The 8,129-nt window shown below is 38.7% G+C and overlaps 1 protein-coding gene across 3 annotated transcripts in view; it reads left to right on the forward strand.

Moving 5' to 3' along the window:
• The window catches only part of CADM2 (cell adhesion molecule 2), a 667,772-nt gene that overhangs the window by 110,627 nt on the left and 549,016 nt on the right, over window positions 1–8,129 (forward strand). The window lies entirely within an intron of this gene.

Below are 8,129 nucleotides of genomic sequence, written 5' to 3' on the forward strand. Positions count from 1 at the left end.
GTAGAATATTCTTCCACTTCTCTTGAAAACATGCAAACATAGTAGATTGTTATCCATCACAGAAGTCTGAATGATTGATTGAATAAATAAATCCCAGGACTCTAAAGGAGTATGAGTTTAGTTTTAGGCATAACAATCAGTTGAATTTTCTTTGTTAAATCTGTATGTTAATGTACTTAAACTTTTAAATTAAAAGCACATAAATGTGTTTACTGAAGCTTGTTTCATGTTGTAGTTATCAAACCAGAAATATATTTAATGACTGTGTACCAAATGGCATAAAGACTTTGTGATAATGATATTCATAGAGTTTAACCTTAAGAAAGGCATGTACTTCGTATGAAAAGCATAGTGCATAGAAAACATGGGAGCAACATTAGTGGAGGCCTGCCTCAGGTCCTATACACCTTCCTACACACAGTAAAGAAAAGATCATTGCAGTAGTCTCTTGAATGGTAGACAAGATTAGGGATATGTATCTGAAATCTTTTGAAGAAAACAAAAGCTGTGCTCACCTCTTCGGATGAGGAAAATTACTTTCAGACGTGAAACTGTATTATGTGGTATTTCTACAGTTCCTACTTTTCAGTAAATACTAGAGATAAACATTATCAGTTAATATCATTTAGACATGTAACTAACCCCTCTCCCTTCTTCAGATACGATGAACTTGCAGCAATGTAAATACTATTTAAAGATGGGAAAATGTCTTGAGGAAAACAAAATCCAGAATGTTAAATTCACTGAATATATTGGGAAAGAAGTAACTTTCTGATTTTTTTATTCTTACTTCATTTCCTTTCTATAATACTGTTCAACAGAAAATAATATTCATATGCCTTAATTTCTTCATCTATTTTCTGTTTAAAATATTAACTTCGTTAGCAGATTTCATCAGTCATAGAAGGAAAACCAGATGTTTGATTGTTAAGTTTAGGAGCTATAGAGTATTTTAATAACTTAGAAAAATATTAAATGTTTTTTTCAAAACTAGAAATAAAAATTACTTTTAAAATCCGTGTTTTGTACCTTACTTAAAATGGCTTGATCACAGAAAGGCAATATATTCCTGTTGGTCCACTTCAGTTAATTTGTTGCTATGCTGTGGTTGAGATCCCTTCAGTATAAAGGTGCCCTTTCCCCTACAACATCTACTTCTAAGAAGCTACTCATCAAATAGTGGAAGGAGATGAGAGCGGGAAAGGCAGTGATTAATTAAATTATTGGTGCACTTCATGGTTGAGTCATTTGGGGTTATTGGAAATTTGGCACCAATGCTAGTTTCCCCTAAACTCTGGATGCCTGTTAGTTGATTCTCCCCCTCTCCCTCTCTCTGTAATTTTAATTAATTTAGCGCAGAGCAAGCAAGTATGGCTTTCACACTAATAGTACTTTATGCTATTCCACTAATATGATCCCACCCTGATTTAGAGACATCTTTCCTGTGTTTAAAAAGTCATTTTCTTTTATGATTTTAAAAATATATTTCTCTTCGCATCTGTAAATCTAAATAGACTTTTTAGGATGGAAGCTTGACATTCTGACTTCATACACACATCTTTCCTTGGACTGTTCCTACTCTATTTTTTGAAACTGTAATTCTCAATTCCTGGCAGATAACTTTTTTTTTTTTTTTCTCCCAGTCTGTATATTCTGAGGGAAAAGCAGTTAACTGTTATAAGCCCAAAATTCAAAATTAGCTTTTCTTCTGCATCAGTCAACAAAGGAAGGCTCACCAATATCATCTATCTGGACTTCTGTAAGGACTTTGACACCCTCCCACATGACATCCTGATCTCCAAGTTGGAGATGGATTTGAAGGATGGACTATTCAGTGGATAAGGAATTGGCTGGATGGCCATAGCCAGAGAGTTGCAGTCAACAGATCTATGTCCAGGTGGAGGCTAGTGATGAATGGTGTCCTTCAGGGGTCTGTTTAAGGACCAATGCTGTTTAATATCTTTACCAATGACATAATGGGGTTGAGCGTACCCTCAGCAAGTTCGCAGATGACACCAAGCTGAGTGGTGCAGTCAGTAAAACAGAGAAAGGATGCTGTCTAAAGGGACCTGGACAAGCTGAAGAAGTGGGCCCATGTGAACCAGACAAGGTTCAACAAGTCCAAGTGGAAGGTGCTGCATGTGGGTAGGGGCAATCCCAGACATGAGCACAGACTGGGAGAAGAACTCATTGAGGGCAGCCCTGCAGAGAAGGACTTGGGGATTCTGGTGGATGAAAAGCTAGACATGAGCCAGCAGTGTGTGCTTGCAGCCGAGAAGGCCAACTGCATCAAAAGAGGCATGACTACCAGGTCAAGGGACGTGACTGTCCCCCTCTACTCTGCACTTGTGAGGCCCCAGTTGGAGTGCTGTGTCCAGGTCTGGTGCCCCCAGCACAATAAGTGTGTGGGGGGTCCAGAAGAGGGGCTCTGGGATGAAGATGGTCAGAGGGCTGAAGCACCTCTCCTATGAAGACAGGCTGAGGGAGCTTGGGTTGTTCAGCCTGGAGAAGAGAAGGCTCTGGGGAGATCTCATTGCAGCCTTCCAGTTCCTAGAAGGGGCCTACAGAAAAGCTGTGGAAGGACTCTTTGTCAGGGAGTGTAGTGATAGGACAAAGGGGGATGTTTTTTATACTAAAAGATGGGAGATTTAGATTAGGTATTAGAAAGAAATTCTTTGCTTGGACTGGTGAGGCACTGGCACAGGTTGCCCAGAGAAGTTGTGGATGCCCCATCCCTGGAGGTGTTCAAGGCCAGGCTGGATGGGGTTTTAAGCTGCCTGGTTGGGTGGGAGGTGTCCCTGCCCATGGCAAGGGGGTTGGAACTGGGTGGTCTTTAAAGTCCCTTCCAACTGAAGCCATTTTGTGGTTCTTGTTCTCATGTCCTGACTTAGTTGCTTACTCCAAAGTTTTTCTACTGTCTTGATAATGATGTTGATATTTGAATAGTTAGTGACACCAAAGTACTGTGATTTAAACCAAAAAACACATGCAGGAGAATACATATGGAAGTAAACAGTACATACAAGTGTGCTATTCCCTAGGACTTAATGATCACAGGATGCATGAATGTCTAGGTTTTCTCTGTGACAACTTGCTTCTTGTTAGACCACCAGAAAGGTGAAGTGATGGCTAGCTTTGCAGGTAGCTTGTTCTTTTTCTTTGGGTTCATAGTTCTTTCTGATTATTCCAGGCTTTGCTATATCCCTACTGTAATCTTTCTGGCATGTACTTACATATCCTTGTCCAAAGCACTTACTTAGACTAAATATATGTTCAAAAAGGAAAAGCTCCTATTATCAATAAGCAGTATTTCCCTTGTTGCCTAGGTATTAATAAAATGGATTTACAAATAAAGGACTTACAGAAGCTTGCTACTGATGGGGATTGAAGGAATGAGAGACTTTTTCCAATATATTCCTGATATTAACAAACTCACCCTAAAGACCGAGGTTCAAGTTTCTGTTCTTTTTTTCCCCATCTTTTAGGAAAGTCCTCTGGTGATAATACATTGGAGTTACTTTCTCTCTTTTCTATTAGGCCTCTCTGTGTTACTTAAGCATTTAAATATTTGTTGGGCAAAGAGGTGGAGAGCATCTGTGTACTGACTGGTGGGACCACTTGGCTTGTATGAAAGACCTGAGTTCAAACCCCAATCCTAAGTGATGTTTCATTTATGTATGTAGGTGGAACATACCTAATGTAAGAAACTGAGATCCAAGTTAGGGCTTCATCTTGAATGTGGTAGAAGCAGGTGCAAGACTGACAATACTTACCAAGTATTTTAAACATGACGTAAAAATCCCATTCATAGGAAGGTTTCAGTTGCTATAGTAGAGCAATCACAACTTGAACAGTTGTTAAAGTTTCTTTGTTTCTTCTGAAGAAATTTGATATTCTCAAGCTGATAATGTGTATAATAACTTGCATAACGCATAATACATCTTCAGCATTTTATTTCTTCATATTTTTTCAATATAAATTACTGCATAGTGACTAAAGTCGTCGGCTGTTATTCCTCCAGATTTAAATGAGTCAAATCATTCGTACACGAACAAGATCTAAGTTGTTAACACATGGAGTCCTGTTCATGTATAGGGTTGGACCAAGTTCCCATTAAAGCCATGAATTGACCCTGTAACTCAGAACGTGTTTCATTTATTTGTTCTCAGTTTACAAGCTATATTGTTTTAAGGAAGAAATAAACATTTGGAAGAGTCGCTTTCTTCCTGCAAACAGCAGTTAAAAAAAGGGGAAGAAAAGCAGCCTCCAAAAATGCAGGGTGGGTAGGCAGGAGAAAAGATGGAAGAAGGCCGGGGGGAGAGTCACAGCAAGGACCTGGAGTGTGCAGGGTTCTTGTTGCAGACACTTGCAAAATGTCGAGATGAACAGAGAGTGAAAAGATAGGCAGAAACTTTGCAGCATAGGCAGAAAAAGCTTCTCGGTGACAGGAACACCCTGGGTAGCATTTGTTACAACCCAGGAAGTCATTGCATCAAACAAAATTGATACTGGAAGCAAGGACGTACCTAAAAGTAATTTCAAAGGGAACAGTGAAGTGGACAATAATGTCAGTTTTGTCATATCTACACAGTTTTCATATTCTCTGTGTAAACAGGTAACTGTCCTAGTTTATATTCTAATAAAACTTGGCTTTTCTGAGTTTTGATCCTTTGGGGGTAGTTCAGTAAAGGTGAATGTCTAGGCACTTTCCCTTCAAGGGTCTGGTTTACGGAACCTGCAATAGGACTAAAAATAATAATAAAAAAAAAAGTCACCACCACCAACAAAAAATACACCAAAAAGCAACACTTGCATAGAATGTATCTGCATATCCCGAACTCTCGAAATATCTTAGACAAGATGTTAATGTGTGAAATTCAAATGTGTATGACTATTTTTCAAAGCATTGTACTTTGAGTAGCAACATGGTAATAGAAAGGAAAGCTAATAAACATTTACTTAACTGGGAAATCTAATGGAGTAGTAGTTTATTAGACAGTGTGTCAGTTAGTGCCCACATAATTTAAAGATCTGCATGTTTTGCAGCACCTTCAGAATATGAGATCACCTGTGCTCATTTTAGCTTGTAGGGTCGTGTACCTAGACTGTTGTGAGTTCAGATACTGACTGAATGGACTTCAAGACAGAGTAATATGTCCAGAGTAATTGTTTTAAATTCATCTTATATTTTGTTGACTGTGTTTTGCCATTTAGAGAGTCAGCTATCCTGCCAAATACCCTTTCCACAGGGGTATTTTAGTAATCCCCTTAATCAGTTTGATGTGAAAATGCCCCCAGGATCTTATGCTTAGGCTTAGAAAATCTGCTTTTTTTTTTTTTTTTTTTGTTACATTATACAATGACTTTCTTCCTTTTCAGAACTAAGTCTGCAAAACTGACTTCAGCCCTTTTTCTGCTTCGGCCTGACAGCAACTTGAAGGTTATGTCAAGTCACATTTTATTTGTAATATATAAACTGTTGTAAGCTTTCTGTGCTCAGATTTAGTATAGAAGACTTTCCACCTTGGACACCTGGATCTTGCAGGATAGTTTTTGAACAGCCTTAGTTGTGGACTTCTCAAGAGGATGAGGCTTTGACTTATTTTCCTCATGCTATGGTGTGTGTTCTCCTAAATAGAAGAAAAAGAAGCACATTTATTTAAGTCTCTAGACTAAAATTTAACAGTCCCCTGGCACACCTCTAACCACAAAGAAAGGTATCAGCAGAATAAACAACCATGGGGACTTGAGAAAGGAGAATTGAGTCAGAAGTATCAGGTTCATGCTCTTCGTGGGCTTTCATCTAGTGCTACCAAGTATGGTAACCTAGTCTGTGTGCAGAAAATCTCATGCAACTCTTGAAACTTTGTTGTTATTAATGAATTAATTTCTTCTGTTTTCTCTTACAGTGATGGGTTTTAATAGTTAATTCAAAAATCTGGAAAAGATGCTGTGTTTTAGGGAACAAGTCCAAGAAAATGGTTCCATTTGTGAAAGAGGAACGGCTGCGGCAGAAATAAGGCAAACCATGCATCAAGTGGGGTGCTATTTCTGAGAAGCAGACTAACCTGAGAAGACATAGGAAAGAAAATAGAAGTTTGGTCCAAATAGTCATGGTGATTGTCGTGGAAGGAAAAACAGGCTAGTACTTACTGGAACTGTGAAAAGAGATAGGGGCACAGATAATTTTGGTGATAGTGTCAAACAAGGTTGAATCTGTGAAATTTACAGAAGGAAATACTAAGTTTTGGCCATCATTTAAATTTGCAGGGAAAGGAAGGGAAAGAAAAAAATATATTAAAAAAAAAAAGGAAAGAAAGAAAAAACAGGTAACTGTAACAGGTAACTGAAAAATCCTTACTTGTTTTTTAGTGATTTAGATGAGAGTTCCAGCTGTGACAGGCAGTGGGGAGGCAAGATCCTTCCTGAGCTTTCCAATTTGTTTCATCTAATTTAGTTTATTTTTCTAGACATTCTTATTTCTTGTTTTATTTTGGATGCAGATCTTATTTCATCTTAAGGTGTTTAGTTCTGCTGTTATTGACGTGTTTCATAGAACCACAGAATGGTTTGGGTTGGAAGGGACTTTAAAGATCACCCAGTTCCAAACCCCTGTCATGGGCAGGGACACCTCCCACTAGACCAGGTTGCCCAAGGCCCCATCCAGCCTGGCCTTGAACACCTCCAGGGATGGGGCATCCACAGCTGCTCTGGGCAGCCTGTGGAAGTGCCTCCCCACCCTCTGAGTGCAGAATTTCTTCCTTATATCTAATCTACATCTCCCCTCTTTTAGTTTAGAAGCCATCCCCCCTTGTCCTATCACTATGCTCTATGATAAAGAGGCCCTCTCCATGTTTGCTTGTGTCTGCCCCTTGTGCAATTTATGTTGTGAAAAGTTTGTTCAAAAAATTCACAGGAGATGCAAGTTACTGCTAAGGACTGTCATATGCAACCTGTGGTGGTAATTAATGAAGTCTCAGTTTGATTTATATTTACATTTCACCCATTAGGATCTTCAATTAAACAACATTAAAAACATTATCCTGGCCAGTGATTTGGAGCCAAATTTAATAACAGGCTCGGGGGGAGAGATATCATTGTCTGGGGTATATCAGATATATCAGTAAGTTTGACACTGGAAAGGTGTAGCAATGCTCTGAATTGTAGAATAAGGAGTGGAGAGGATGAAGAATAGAAGACATGATCTGAAAAGCATGAAGACAAAATAGCTGTTTTTTCATCAGGTTGCTTGCCAAAATGTATAGACAGTACAAAGTTAATAAAAAGCAAGAGTTTCTATTTTTTCAATTTTTTTTTCTATTTTTTCTATTCTTCTTTCCTCTTCTACCCCCTCCTTCACTCCACTCTTTTTATTAAGGCCTGGCTGGACCTATTGAGGTATATGTTTGCAAGGCTGTAAATAGCTGAGGTGTGCATATGTGAAACCATTTGAAAATAGGGAGTTAAAAATTGGAGTTCTGGATGGTTTCTCCATTAGTGAGAAAAATTCAAAACTCAGATCAATCAAAGCTACTTATCTATATAGGCCATATATACAATCTTTATTATGTAATTATTGTGGCCTTGCATTAAGATGTGGTGTCACTAGGTGTGACTCCTAAAATACTTGAAAAACAAAGACAACCAGAAACACAGGTAGCGTGCCTGGGCCTGCAGTGCTATGGAAGCAGTCAACAAGGGTAGGGGGCCTGCTGTGCACAGAAGGGCATCGTATGAAATCAGCGGTATGAAATCGTATGAAAGCAGTGGTGAAAACCAGGGTTGGCAGCAGAATGACATGAGCAAATGGCACCAGTGTGATGTCTGTGGAGATTTTGCTATGTTAACACTACATAGATACACATAAATAGTTACAGTTTGTGACAGTTTTAATGACAGGGCATCCAAGGAAAAAAATCTGTATACTTAGAATTGAAAAATGTCAAGTTTGAGATGACAGAAGGAAAGAAGTTATTGGGAACAGAGATGGGCAGCTTGTCTAAGTATGCATAATACTAAACACAGGTGATTATATTATTTGACATTAAAAGTAAGCTGTGATTCAGTTATTTTTAAATTGTTAGGCCTTCTCAGCTGCAAATTTCACCAGGTGCTTGGAGCAGTTGTAA

This window comes from Cygnus olor, chromosome 1, assembly GCF_009769625.2.
Source record: "Cygnus olor isolate bCygOlo1 chromosome 1, bCygOlo1.pri.v2, whole genome shotgun sequence".
NCBI lineage: Eukaryota > Metazoa > Chordata > Aves > Anseriformes > Anatidae > Cygnus > Cygnus olor.